Source organism: Myotis lucifugus, unplaced genomic scaffold (genome assembly GCF_000147115.1).
Source record: "Myotis lucifugus unplaced genomic scaffold, Myoluc2.0 scaffold_108, whole genome shotgun sequence".
In the NCBI taxonomy this organism is placed as follows: domain Eukaryota; kingdom Metazoa; phylum Chordata; class Mammalia; order Chiroptera; family Vespertilionidae; genus Myotis; species Myotis lucifugus.
The window spans coordinates 594197-609348 of record NW_005871156.1 but is presented as its reverse complement, the minus strand read 5'-3'; the positions used below and the strand labels follow the sequence as shown (position 1 = coordinate 609348).

At 43.6% G+C, this 15152-nt stretch overlaps 1 non-coding gene across 3 annotated transcripts in view; it reads right to left on the bottom strand.

Annotated features, from left to right (window-relative positions):
- Window positions 1-7172: 7172 nt before the first annotated feature.
- The window catches only part of LOC102439763, a 34800-nt gene continuing 26820 nt past the window's right edge, over window positions 7173-15152 (bottom strand). For all 3 annotated transcript variants that reach the window (XR_002830315.1, XR_002830317.1, XR_002830316.1), the window contains 2 exons: window positions 9971-10075; window positions 7173-7379 (listed from right to left, as the gene is read on the bottom strand). This is a non-coding gene — a transcript (aspartic peptidase retroviral like 1). The remainder of the gene's footprint in view (window positions 7380-9970; window positions 10076-15152) is intronic.

Here is a 15152-nt window from a genome sequence, read left to right as displayed (position 1 = left end):
TCAGCCAACTGAGTCGAGACTGGCTGACCAAAGATCTCACTAATGACAGTAAAGACATATACATCAGGGTCTCAAAGAGACCTAGTAATTTCTTAGTCACAAGACTTAAGAGATTTCTATCTGCTTCAAGTAGTTTTTTCCAGTCTGTACTGGTTGAGAATCACACACAAAGGAAGTGACTGATTTCCTCTTTGGTTACCACCTTTGCCAGCTTGAGTTCCTGACACTTGATCACCCTCCCTACCAAATTGATCTCCACCTGCAAGATCATCCTGCCCACAGAACATGGGTTTATCTCATTGAAAGGTTGAAAAAATTATTATAATCTGGACTTCCTATGAGCTATAAAAGAAGGGGAAAAGTAGAAAATACAGAACATCACAGTTTTTCCATAAGAATGAGCTCCATCCCACTTGGCAGAGATCCCTATATGTAAAGTCAAAATCCTGAACGAGCAGTGAGACTTGAGACTGATGCTGAGATAAATAGTCCTGGAGTAGGAGGAGTGCTTGAGAAATCCTGGAAGAGGTCAAACATGGGGAAAGAAGCCTCAGAAGCCCTCCTTCCTTGGATCCAGAAGCTAATGATGTCTGTGGCCATAATGGCATCACCCCATTCACCACTTCCTGTTTCAATTGGAGGAAAGGGGAAGTGGATCCAAATGTGGGAGAAAGAATGTAGAATATCTACTTCCTCCCCACCTTAGGTTCTACTCCAGGTCAGAACTGGCCTTATGCAGACACACAGTAAACAGTCAAACACTGGTGTGACTCCAGCAGAGACTGGTAAATAGTAGGTGGTTCAGTGGATTTGTTCAATGAAGAACACAAGGAGAAATTTCCAACCCCATAGAATTTTTTTCACTGATAGTCACATTACCTTCACCTGGAATTCCTCCATTTGCCATCCATTCCTTTGGGGAAAAGGTTCACACTTTCCAAAACTGTGCTCCACCAAACTCCATATTCTGTGAGATTTTAATAAATATTCCTTCAGAAAATAAAATGGTTCTCTAATTAAATGTACTTTTTAATTCATTTTCGAAAGAGAGGAAGAGAGAGAGAGAAATAGAAAAACACTGGATGCCTTCTGCATGCCCCCTATTGGGGATCAAGCCTACAACCCGGGCACATACCTGGACCAGCAATCGAACGGTGACCTCCTGGTTCATAGGTTGATGCTCAAACACCAGCCAGGACTAGCTCTCTAAACAAATAAATTTGGAAAATGTCATATTCTCTATCTCCTTCTGGAGCTTTATAAATGCATATTAAAAGCTCTTTTTTGAGACAGAGGCAACTGGAGAGCTAGCATGAAATTCAGGATAGGGGCCTAAGCTAAGAACCTTGTTCCAGAAGTGCAGCTGGACATATCAGTATGACATCCAATTAGCCAAAAAGTAGCAAGCAGAATTCAGAGTGGTCAACACTGGGAGATTTGTGGGTGAACAGGACTCTACCTACCAAAATCTAGATGTAAGAAAAGGCTCTAGTATCAGAGAAGAGACCTGGCCTAAGGAGGCTGCAAAGCAAAGGCCACAGCTCCTGGTGAGGAACTGACAAAGGGGTGGAGTCCTGACATGGCGAGGGGATTTGAATAAAGCAATTGGACAGAGCTTGATCCTCTTAATAAAAAGCCAAAATATAGGTGACATGGAGGGGAGGCAGATTGTCATTTAGGGCATAGTACACATGACCAGGAGTCCCTCCCTACTGGAGGTACTGGCTCCAAAATCTTGGTGATCAGCAGATCCGGCTACATCATTCGATCTTGTGTATGGGCTACAGTGGTTGGGGGTAAAAGGATGGGGTGTGGTACTTCCAGAAACCTCCATAGCATTGTACTCATTCCAGTAAGGATGAAAGTCCAAACCTTGTCAAACTTTAGGAGGTGAGTGATAGAGATCATTTCTAGGACAGCTCTCTAGGAAAATATGCCAGAAGAAATGAGTAAGAACCCCAGTGGTCTGAATGAAACCAAAAGTCTGATCAAAAGAAAATGCTCTTGCCCTAGCTGGTTTGGCTCAGTGGATAGAGGGTCAGCCTGTGGAATGAAGGGTCCTGGGTTTGATCCCCAGTAGGGGGCGTGCAGAAGGCAGCCAATCAATGCTTCTCTGTCATCATTGATGTTTCTATCTCTCTCTCCCTCTCCCTTCCTCTTTGAAATCAATAAAAATAAAAATTAAAAAGAAAATGCTCTCGCCCTAACCGGTTTGGCTCAGTGGATAGAGCGTCGGCCTGCAGTTTGAAAGGTCCCAGGTTTGATTCCGGTCAAGGGCATGTACCTTGGTTGCGGGCACATCCCCAGTAGGGGGTGTGCAGGAGGCAGCTGAGCGATGTTTCTCTCTCATCGATGTTTCTAACTCTCTATCCCTCTCCCTTCCTCTCTGTAAAAAATCAATAAAATATATTTTAAAAAAAGAAAATGCTCTCGACTTAGGGTAGGAAAGTAAACAGAGTAAAGTTGAAGCCTAAGAGTGAAGGACATCCATGAATTCATCTGTGAGGAGCTGGGAAAGGCAGAGATTTGGGTTGCCTCTGTCGGAGATCCCCTGGGGGAGGAAAAAATGTGAAAATTCAGATCATGAAGATGAACAGTCAATTAGGAAGGCTCTCTCACTTTGAAGTAACTCAGGCCACAAAGTTGTAGATCTGAATCACAGGTGCTATGCTGGCAGCCTCTGGATTAGCTATTTTGGCTCCATAAAGTTAGTGATTAAGGGAATGTGCACGTACACCCAAGTGCTTTGTCATTGCTTTTGACATGGCTTATTTTGCCTTCCCATCAAGCCCTAGCTCAGCCCAACTCATTGGGAAATCAAGACCACAAGTTGTCTGTGACCAGTGGTCACTGAGGAAGTACCCTGCCCATGTTGTCATCAGCGGCCTCTTTTGCGCCACCACTTTACATCATTTCTGTGAAGCTTCCTCTTGCTTCCTAAGATCTGTGACAGTCTTGTCTGAGGACATAACAGCAAACCACAGACCCAAAGGTCCTGCACTCCTTGTTACATTTTGCCTGTCAGCTGCTCTCCAGACAATAACCTGCATACCCAGCATGCAGGTAGGAAATCTCTGCCCCACACCCTTTCTTGTGGTCAAGAGCCTCCATCCCCACCACCCTCAGCTGCTAGTTTTCTCTCAGACAAAATTGTGAAGGAAACAAAATATTTCTTTAGGGACCCAACTTCTCTTTGCAGAGCCTTTATATCCAACTCAGTAGTGTCTCCCTCCTGTCCCTATGACTAGGAGCACAGTGTCCTCTCCTCTCAGTCCCTTGCCTTAATCTAGTTCTCAGAAATTAATCTCATAAGCTGAATCACACTTCCACTTAGATGACCAGGATGCTTCACAATCAAACCCCTTCCTGGAGTCTCATTTTTAGTAGGGTCTCAAAGACTTAAATCTAAGGGGGAAAGTTTCACTGTGGAACTCCAAACAATAGCAAATCGCTGAGGCAAGTCTTTGAGGGGCAGGACACATTCTAGGTGCCCCTAAGATTACATCAGTTGATAGACTAGCTCTGTCTCTTCTTATTCCATCACCTGACCTCTCAAGCTGTCTACTCTGCCAGCGCAGAGGCCAGGATCCCCTGGATCTTGGCCAACACCCACTGCCATCTGGTCTCCCTTAGAAAAGCAAGAGAGAGACACCTCTTGTTTACTCAGTAATAATTCACTGCAATAGTCACATAACAGGTGCCACCAGCTCCAGGAAATGCAGTAAGGGCATACCACACCCTCACCTCTGCCCCATCATGACTTACTCCTTGGGATAGACCAACAGATTTAATTTGAATAGGACAGGGCCTCTTACACACTAAACCAGTGTTGCCAGTGGTGTTTTGACACTTGTGGGTTACACTGCAATGAGACCTAGAGGTAAGGAACAAAGGCTTTTTTTAATCCTCCCCTACAGCCAATTGGTATCTTTCCCACATATGTTGTTGTAGCATCTCTATATATAGAACCCAGTTTTCTATAAACAGGATGCTCTGGCTAAACAGGTCTCAACAAGCAAAACTGTGAGGCACAGAAAGATGGCATCTCCCCATCTTCTCTTTTTTTGCCCACCCTCTTTTGCTAAATCTTGTCAGGGAGACAAGAGCTGTGATAACAGCATGGGCTTTGGAAGTGGACAGACCTGAGGAGAAATCAATCCTAGCTCAGCCTTTTATTCACTGTCTGACCTTGGGTAAGTTACATAAGTTCTATGACTTTCAGCTTGCCCGTGCAAAAATGATAATTTATTGGTTTGCATTATGGTAACTAAATAAGAAAATATATGAAAAGCATCTAATTACGTGCCTGGCTCTCCAGGGATGTGAGTTTGTTCTTCCTCATCTAGCACATCATGTACCTGGTGCCCTCATGTTACTCCCTGGCTGTCCAAGGCCAAGGTATGTGCCCTGCGTAAACCTTTCCTTCCTTTCCTAAACCCTATCAACGTTTCCATCCCTTAGAGGAGCTGATCTAATCACATTGCTAAAAAGGAAAGCAATTCTGATTAAATGAGTTCAAGTAAAATGTGGATAATATTGCTGGGTTCCTATATTAAGTGTGTATAGTAAGTGTGTATAGCGGGGGGCGGGCAGGGAAGGGGCTGTATTTAAAGAGCCTGGAAATTCAAACAAAGGGACATCGAATGGTGAGGCTCTCCTAGAGGACATTATTATTGGCCTCTTTCCCTGCAAACACAGCCCATATCACTCTCTATGCTGAGATGAGAAACCATCAGAGTTCCAGGACATAATCTCAAAATGCTGAATGTCACACCTCAAATCAACAGGTCCAGAATAGAACTTGCGAGGCTTGGCTACCCCTTCTACTCTGGCCAGCAAACACCACTTCCTTAGCCAAGAAGTTACGGTGGTGATTTTTTTCCTAGGAGGTTTCCAATACTATTTTAAACTCCTTAGAATCAAGCAGCAACTGGATTTGACTATGGTCATAACCTTGGAACAGCCTGTAGGAAGTCTGGGCTCCACTTCCAGAATCACACCTTACTTCTCTGAATGATCCCAGCAAGACCCAGCTTAATACAGGAGGCAGAGTGAACCTGTGTTTTGACTTCTCTCTCAGTAATCCAGGAAGGAAGACTGTAAGAAAATTTCTAAGCTTTCCACATATAGGATCAGGAAGCAGATTATTATGACTACAATGGCCTAAGTAACACAATGTGCTATGCTGACTATAATTCCAAGTCAGCATGGGAGTTCTCCTTAGCAGTGCTCTACTTGATTTTCTGGCAAACCCCCAGGGAGTCCAGGGCACAAACCCAGGCTGGGGTCTCAGGAGCCAGACACCACTGCGGGGTGAAAGGGGCTAGCTGGCAGCTTCAGCAGATGGCGTAAAGAGAAAAGTGAAGTTCAAGGTGAGGGAAGGGCTGGTCAGGGCAGGATTATCCAACAGCATGTGCTTAGGGAACTAGCAAAGCAGAGACAATAACAACAAATGTTTTAAATTATTTAATATTTATCCAAGCAGTCACCATGGTAATTTTGCTGGATTTTCTTTATACTTGTTTTATTTTAATACTGTTCTTAAAATATATATACTGGGGGCTGAAGTATGAGGGATATGATAATTCTATTGTGTAGGCCTCTAAAGTTTTGTTGTTTTTAAAAAAATATATTTTATTGACTTTTTACAGAGAGGAAGGGAGAGAGATAGAAGAGTTAGAAACAGCATTAGGAGAAACATTGATCAGCTGCCTCCTGCACACCCCCTACTGGGGATGTGCCTGCAACCAAGGTACATGCCCTTGAGCAAAATCGAACCTGGGACCTTTTAGTCCGCAGGCCGATGCTCTGTCCACTGAGCCAAACCGGTTAGGGCTGCATCTAAAGTTCTTAATCTGATCCTTGGCTTTAACAAGAAGCAAGAAAAACTAGGATTCCAAAGCTTCAAGGTCAACATTCATTTATTTATTCAATGAACATTTCCTGAGGGATTAGCTAGTAAGTGCCAGGTCTTTGCTCAGTCCTGGGCTATAGCAGCAAACAAAAGATATGGTTTTGACTGGCCAGCATGGCTCAGCGGTTGAGTATCAATCTATGAACCAGGAAAGTCACAGTTCAATTCCCAGTCAAGGCTTATGCCCAGGATGTGGGCTCGATCCCCAGTGTGAGGCATGCAAGAGGCAGCCGATCAATGATTCTCTCTCGTTTCTATCTCTCCCTCCCTCTCCCTTCCTCTCTGAAATAAAAATATATTTTTAAAAAAAATATATGGTTCCAGAGTTCCCAAAGTTCAGTCTAGTGAGAGGAGCTGACAATAAGAGCAGGATCCAAAGCAAAAGGTCTATAGTGGAAAATAGACGAGATTCCAGAGCCAGCAACAGGATGCAGGAGGAGGAAATCTCTCCTGGGATGCCAGCAAAAGAGACCATGGGCAGACAAGGAGCTACACTGAAGAGCTGGGTCAGATAATGTCCTTATCCCCGCCATTCCCAGTGGCAGGGGAGAGAGGCACTGTGGTGATTTGTGTTCATCAAGAGCAGGTGACCGGGGCAGCCACAGACAGTGCTACCAGGAAGCAGCTCCTTTTCTGCTCACAGCCATGAACTGTGATATATGCCATATGAGCTATGTGTGAGATCTTAAAAGCTCCAAGAAAAATAAAGACTTGAATTGTCTACTGACAGAAATTCTTGGAAGCATAAGCGGGCCAGAAATGAGAAGCATAATTCAATTGCCAGGAGCTGGGTGACCCTCCCCTCAAATGTCACCCACACTTCTCTGACAATGCATGGAAATGAAAAGTAAAGCCTGAAGGGTTGGAGTCAGTAAGAGACCTGGTGAAATGACCAGGCTATAGCCAGAAACCTCATGAGAAGAGTTTCTGCTTCAGGATGTGAAGTGGGCAAGGATGGGGAAAAGGCTGGGCCTGCTGTGACAGAAAGGAGCCATTCCAGAAGCTCAGCCCCAGCACTACCAGAAGCTGATGGCTGTGGTGAAAGTGGAGAGCTGACAACAGCAACAGCAGGAGCTTCAGGGTAAGTGCCCAGCCAGCAGAGCAGTGGCCTTGAGAGATCTCCAAATATTTGACCATTCTGGGCCTCCATTTCCTTACCTGAAAATGAAGATGATAATAAGAGTGTATACTGGTTTCTTAGGGCTGCTGTAAAAAAGTCTAGAAACTGGGTGGCTTTAAACAACAGAAATTTATTCTCTCACAGTTTTGAAGGCTAAAAGTCAAAAATTAAGGTGTCAGCAGGGCTGTGCTCCCTCAGAAGGCTGTAGGGAAGAATCCTTCCTTGCCTCTTCCAGCTTCTGATGGTTGTTAGTTATCTTTGCCATTCCTTGGTTTGTAGCAGCATAACTTCAATCTCTGCCTCCATCTTCATCTGGCCATCTTCCCTCTGGTATGTCTCCCTCTTCTTATAAGAACACCAGTCATTGGATTAGGACCCACCCTAACCCAATATGACTTCATCTTAGCTTGATTACATCTAGAAAGACTTTATTTCCAAATAAATGACATTCACAGGTTCTGAGTAGACACTATTCAACCCAGTACAGAGGATCTACTTCGTGAAGAATATATATATATGTATGTGTGTGTGTGTGTGTGTGTGTGTGTGTATAGCTTAGAACAATTCCTAGAACATAATATATGCCATGTAAGAGTTAGCTGCCCTTCTTTATTATCTCTGGCAGAGAGTAGCTGCTGCCATGGGGTATGTGGATGCTCTACAATACAAGAATCATCCTCCCTCTATCTTGAGTCAGAAGCAAGCAAGTGGATGGGACTAGAGTTCCAAAAGAGCTAGTAAGGGCAGACCTATAACACAGTGAGTTTACTACTATTCAATACTTCCTATCAATACCCCAACAATACTCCCAGGCTGCAGTGAGGAAATATCTGCTATAGTCACTTTGTTTCTCGAACAACACATAACTTATTATTGCAAACTAACAATGCCCCTTCAAAACAGTCCCCAAATTAGGATCCACTTAGGAGGAGCCTCCAGAGTCAGTGGAGAATTGCACCAATGAGCAGAGCAGTCTCATCACTTAGAGTCAAGTTGTTAGTTCTGATCCCAAACTGCTTTACACAGCATATTCATTCCACAGCTTAGCAACAGAATGATTATTGACTATTGACTGAGTTTGAAATGGAGATTTGCTATCTCTAGGATATCCTACTTTCAAATTCAAGGAGGGGAGAACAGATTCTCCTGAAGGAGAGCCCTTCCTCATTCTTGCTCCTACTCTTGATGATTCTTCTTCAATAAATGGGTTTGGGAAACAATCCAACTAAAAAGAAAGAGCCAGCCGAACCAGTTTGGCTCAGTGGATAGAGCGTAGGCCTGCGGACTCAAGGGTCCCAGGTTTGATTCCAGTCAAGGTCATGTACCTTGGTTGCGGGCACATCCCCACTGGGGGGCGTGTAGGAGGCAGCTGATCGATGTTTCTCTCTCATCGATGTTTCTAACTCTCTATCCCTCTCCCTTCTTCTCTGTAAAAAATCAATAAAATATATTTTTTTTTAAATAAATAAATAAATAAATAAATAAAAAGAAAGAGCCAGCCCTAGCTGGTTTGGCTCAGTGGATAGAGCGTCGGCCTGCAGACTGAAGGGTCCTGGGTTCGATTCCGATCAAGGGCACATGCCCGGGTTGCAGGCTTGACTCCCAGTAGGGGGTGTGCAGGAGGCAGCCAATCAATGATTCTTTCTCATCGCTGATGTTTCTATTTCTCTCTCCTTCTCCCTTCCTTTCTGAAATAAAAATATTTTTTAAAAAAATAAAATAAAAAGAAGGAGCCAGATCACAATAGCTGTCTTCACATGAAAATAAATTTCAGGTGGTTTAAAGACTTAAAGATTTAAAAATACACATATACACAAAGTACTCAAAGAGAATGGGTTACTATTTTTATAATTTTGAGCTAACAAAACATGCCTTTTTTATTTATATCTTTTATTTATATCTTTTATTCAATTTATTGGGCTAATAAAATTATATAGGTTTCAGGTATACAATTCTATAATACATCATCTGTATATTGTATTATATGTTCACTACCCAAAGTCTAGTCTCATTCCATCATCATTTATCCTCCCCTTTACCCTCTTCTACCTCTCCCCACTCCCTTTTCCCTTGGGTAATCACCATACTTTTGTCTGTGTCATGAGTTGTTTTTTTGTTTTGGGTTTTGTTTGTTTTTGCTTAATCCTTTCACCTACCTCACCCAGCTTCCCCCTCACCCCTCAATACCCCCTCCCTCTGACAGCTGTCAGTCTGTTAAAACATGACTTTTCTAAAGATTGGTCTAGTAGCTCAGCTGGTGTGACTCAGTAGTTGAGCACTGACTTATGAACCAGGAGGTCACAGTTTGACTTCCGGTCAGGGCACATGCCCAGGTTGTGTGCTCGATCCCTAGGAGGGGGGCAGAGGGGGCATGCAGGAGGCAGAAGATCAATGATTCTCTCTCATCATTCATGTTTCTATTTCTCTCTCCCTCTCCCTTCCTCTCTGAAATCAATAAAAATACGTTTTTTTTAAAAAGATTGGCCTAGTAGCAGAGAAAACTATAAAGGAAAAGATTATTTTGATTACCTAAAACTGTAAAACTTGCAGGCAGGAAAAAAACCTGCATATACAAAAATAAAAAGACAAATGACAAACTGGGAACAATTCTGCACCATACATAATAGTCAACACTTTAACTCTTACAAATTATTAGAAAAATATGACTGGGAAAATGTGTGAAGGACATGAATAAGTGATCCAAAGAAACAATATAAATGTCCAAAATACATCTGAAAAGATACTTCTGAAAAGATGTTCTATCTTTAATATTCAAAAAAAGTAAATTAAATTATACTTATTGTGTGCTACATCTCAATTACTCTTGCAACTCATTTTACTTGAATTAATTGATTTACTCCCCCATGAAATCAATACTATCATTATACCCACTTTACCCAAGACAAAACTGAGGGAAGAGAAGTTAAATGACTTACCCAAGGACACACAGTAAGTGGCTGAGTCAGAATTCACGCCCCAGAAGGCTGACTCCAGAGTCACATTCTCAACTATTATGTTACAGTGACAAGACCATGTCTCACCTATGAGATGGGGAATACGAAAAACACACAACCCAGTGTTACTCATAATGTGGAGAAATTGGCAATCTCATGCACTGTTGATAGAAGTTAACATTCTTAAGGGTAGTTTGGCTCCATGAATTGACAATTTAAATGTGCATAATCCTTTAACTCAGACATTCCATTTCTTGGAATTTATCCTAAGGAGATAGATAAGTGTGCTAAATGTATATACCAGGGTATTTATCACAGAATGTACATAATAACAAAAATATTGCAAATTAAAACTTAATAGTTACACAAAAAGTCCAACAAATTCATTCATTCAACAAATATTTATTGAGCACCAATAGTGACCAGGAACGATTCTAAGCACTGGGTATACAGTAGTAGAAAAAAAGGGGGAGGGAGGGAATCCCTGTCTTCATGAAGCTTACATTCTAATGGTTGGAGCATGTTAGACAATAAACAAATATTTTTAAATGTATATCAAGTGGTACTAAATACTATAGAAAAAAATAAAGGAGATAGGAAAGGAAGGAGGTTTGTTACAATTTTAAGAAAGGGTATGGTCAGGAAAGGCCCCATTGGTAATATGTGAGATAAATAGATTAAATATTAGAGAACAAAATATATTATGGTATAGCGGCACATTGAAATATAATTCAACCACTTACTCTATACTAGTACTGGTTAACATGAAAAGATGTCCATAACGTACAATCAAATGAAAAAAGGTCCTCACCACACATAAAAAATAGGTAACTATGTGTGGTGATGAATGTGGTAATCGTTTAACAATATATACTAGTATGTATATAAAATCATCGCATTGTATACCTTGAACTTACACAATGTTATATATCAATTATATTTCAATAAAATGGGGGGGAGGTAAAAAAAACAAAAAAGGATTACAAAACAGTATTAAAGAAAAAAACAGCACTAAGGTATGATTCCATTGGTATGAAATTACAGGGGTATATATGCTGATACTTTAAATGGGAGAGAGGAACAACACCGGAGATTGAGAATACCAAGCAAGGGTCCAGGCTGAGGGACAAACAAGTGGTACAGGTGACATTTGTTTGTTCTCCCACCCACTCACTCATCCTCCTCCCACCTACACTTTGTTCCAGAAAGCATGTAAGGATAGCAAATCCACATACGCCCTACCAGTTATTCAACTCTTCCTATCTTTCCTCATCCTTTTCCCTACTCTTCCCAGATGCCAGACCAGTGATAGGATGAAAGGGATAAAAGCTTAAGATCAAGGTAAGCTGAGGTGGCATAAGAAGGATGGAGAGAAACCCTCCAAGATCTGGATGGGATTCCACAAATTTCGGCACAAGGGAAACAGATCCTGAGAGGCACACTTCCAACTGGCAAACCGGTAACACTTAAAACAAGGCTATCTGATTCAGAGTCCCTATTTCATCTACTTAACCTCAAATGCCTTGCAGAGCAGCCAGGAGGTGACATTCACAGGAGGTGACAGACACAGCAGGCCAGAGCTCTGTGCTTGGCACAAGTGCCTGTATCTCCCTATGAGTAGAAAATGACACAGAGCTGAGCCCTTTTCTCTCTCTACCGTATCCCTTTCTCCATACTTGCACCTAACAAGCTATCCTGGCTAAGTTAAACTCATGCCCAACCCCATAAACCCACCACCTTGCCACAACTACCCTAGAGTTTCATACACTTCTCCACTAAGATTCTCAAGGCTAGGTCCCTACTAAGAATGCTGTCTATATAGACAGGTACTGGGACCAACCGGAATGGCTCAGTGATTGAGCATCAACCTATGAACCAGGAGGTCATGGTTTGATTCCCGGTCAGGGAACATGCCCTGGTGGTGGACTCATTCTCGTGTGGGGTGTGCAAGAGGCAGCCCCTATCTCCCTCTCTGAAATAATAAAAATATATATATTTTTTAAAAGTTGCCTAAGGTGACAAGACAGGCTAGTTTGTTTGGAACATTTTCAGTCTAGGGTGAGGTTTTAGGGGAGATTATATTTCTCGCCCGAGCATAAAGCCACAAACAAGGAACTGGAAGCTTCCCAAAGGTGGAATCCATGTTGCTATCCCCTATCTCTTTAGCAAGAGGGTACGAGTGGAGACACAGGAATAGAGGTAGGGGTCCTAGAGAAAGATTTAACTTTGAAAATATTTCTCACATACTCTCTTCTGTCACCTCCTGGGTACCTACTATATGTCAGGACCTGTGTTAAATGCTTTCATATACTATCAGCTCAATGAAAAATCACTTTTATCAAACATTCCTACTATGTGCTACTACATTTAAGAAGCATAAGGCACATGCAGATCCAGCTGCCCTGCTGACAGTTGAAAATCCAGGCTGGAGATTAGGAAGAGGGCAGAAATCTGAGATTCTCCTGAGGACCACAACACAGAAGTCTCAGGACCACAGCCTTATCAGTCCACAGCCTTAAAGACCCCATGCCAGCTTCTGCTCTCTTTCCTGGGCTTTCACCAGGAAACATATCTCTCTCTCTCTCTCTCTCTCTCTCTCTCTCTCTCTCTCCAACACACTTTGTCTGCAAATGTAAACATTTTTTACTAGTGAAGAGTACAAGATAAGTCAATCTTCCTTGAATATGTAGTTTCTGAGTAACTTCTATTATGCTCCTGACTAGAGGATATAACATAAGATATGTCTCCTGCTTTAAAGAATTTATTCCAGCCCTGGCTGGTTTGGCTCAGTGGATAGAGCATTGGCCTGTGAACTAAAGGGTCCCAGGTTCGATTCTGGTCAAGGGTACATGTCTGGGTTGCGGGCTCGATCCCCAATGGGGGTCATGCAGGAGACAGCTGGTTAATGATTCTCTATCATCATTGATGTTTTTATCTCTCTCTTCCTCTCCCTCCCTCTCTAAAATCAATTTATATATATAAAAAGCCAATGACCGGAATGCTGTAATGACCGGAACGACCGGTTGATATGACGCCCACTGCGGCCAGCGAACCGGCCTGATCAGGGGATGGGGCCGGCCGGCCAACCTCCCGCAGCCCCTCCCTGCAGCTGGCCCTGGCCCTGCCCTGATCGGCCTCTCCCGCCCTGATGGAGGGCAGGGCGGCCGGCCAACCCCCTGGCCAACCCTGACCCAATGGGCCCCACCACCCCAATTGGCCTGCAGCTGCTCCCCACAACCAGTAACACCACCCCCGCTTCCAATCAGGGGCAGGGCTGGCCAGCCAACCACCCATGGTCCCTCCTCCAGGCAGCTGGCCCCCGATCGGCCCCCACCACCCCAATCGGCCCATGGCCCCTCCCCCCAGCCATCTCTGTCCTCTATTGCCCCCCCCACACCAATCAGGGGTGGGGCTGGCTGGCCAACCTGACACGACCCCTCCCCCAGCTGCTGACACCCAATCTGCCCTCACCACCCCTATCAGGGGCGGGGCCCACTGGCCAATTGCCCTCAGCCCCTCCCCCCAGCCGGCCCAGTCCTGATTGGGCTCCAATCGGGGAGGGGCCGGTCAGCCAACCTCCTGCTATCTCCTCCTCCCGACAGGCCCCCACCTATGCACGAATTCGTGCACTGGGCCTCTCGTAAAAATATATTTTTTAAAAATAATTTATTCCATTTGAAAAGACAAAATCAACACACAGAAAACATGTTATAAAAAGGGGGCCCCAAAATTTCTAGTGCACGGAACAAGAAGCACAGAGATGCTAGTAACACAAAGGAGTGGATGAAGTAAGACAAATGGAGGTGTATCCTGACGTACACAGATATCTTTAATTTCAAACACAACCTTCCCTTTTGTTGTTGCATTCCTAATAAAAGATGTGTTTCACTTAAAGAAAAAAATCTTAAATACAAAAATCCAAAACATAAAGTTGAGGATCATTCACTAGACAAAAGGGATCCTTCTCTTTGCTATAAAGTTTAGAGAGATACAATTTAATAATACCACAACCATTCTCCCTGTTGCCACACACACACATGATGTTTATGATCATATGTAAAGGGTGAAGCAAAGTACTTTTTAAAAGTTTATAAAAGACAATATATTGACAGATGAATAGATAAAATGTAGTATATATCTAAAACGGAGTATTATTTAGCCTTAAAAAGGAAGAAAATCCTGTCATGGTACATGAGTGAACCACCTCAAGGACATTCTGCTAAGTGAAATAAGCTAATCACAAGAAGACCAATACTACATGATTCCACTTTTATGAGGTATCTATAGTAGTCAAATTCATAGAAAGAGAAAGTAGAATGGTAGTTACCAGGAGCCAGGGGGAGGGGAAAATGAGGAAGTATTTAATGGGTATAAGAGTTTCAGTTTTGCAGGTGGGAAGAGATTAACCAAAAAACATATATACATAACCCATGGACATAGACAATAATGTGGTAAAGGGCTGGTGTGGGGTGGGGGTTGGATGGAAAGGGGCAAGAGAGAGAGAAATAGGGGACATCTGTAATACTGTCAACAATCTACATAATAAAAGAGAAACATGGTAATTGGCGTACGACCGCTACCCTTCCCATTGGCTAATCAGGGCGATATGCAAATTAACTGTCAGCCAAGATGGCGGCCGGCAGCCATGCACTGAAGCGAGCAGGGAGGCTTGCTTCCTCCAGGGACTGCAGACTCCAACGTTCCCCGCCTCACTTGCTGGACTCTCAACTGCAACTCTAAGCAACTATTTATTACTATGTTGCAAATAAAAAGCTAAACAAAACCGGCTGTCAGTCAGCCCCGGACCGCAACATTGTATCCATGTTTTCAGCAGCGAGGCCTCAGAGCTAAAGCTGGCCCAGAATAAAAGAAAAAAAAGAAAACAAGGAGCGGTTGGGAGTTTTTAGTCAACTGCCAGCGGGAAAACAGCCCTCAGTCCCTCAGCCAGCCTGGCCAGGCACCCCAGTGGGGACCCCCACCCTGATCCAGGACACCCTTCAGGGCAAACCAGCCGGCCCCTACCCATGCACCAGGCCTCTATTCTATATAGTAAAAGGGTAATATGCCTCCCAGCACCGGGATCAGCGGAGCAGCGAGGCTCCCGGCACCGGGATCAGCGTGACAGGGGCAGCCGCCCAAACCCCCTGATCAGCCCTGCTCTGTG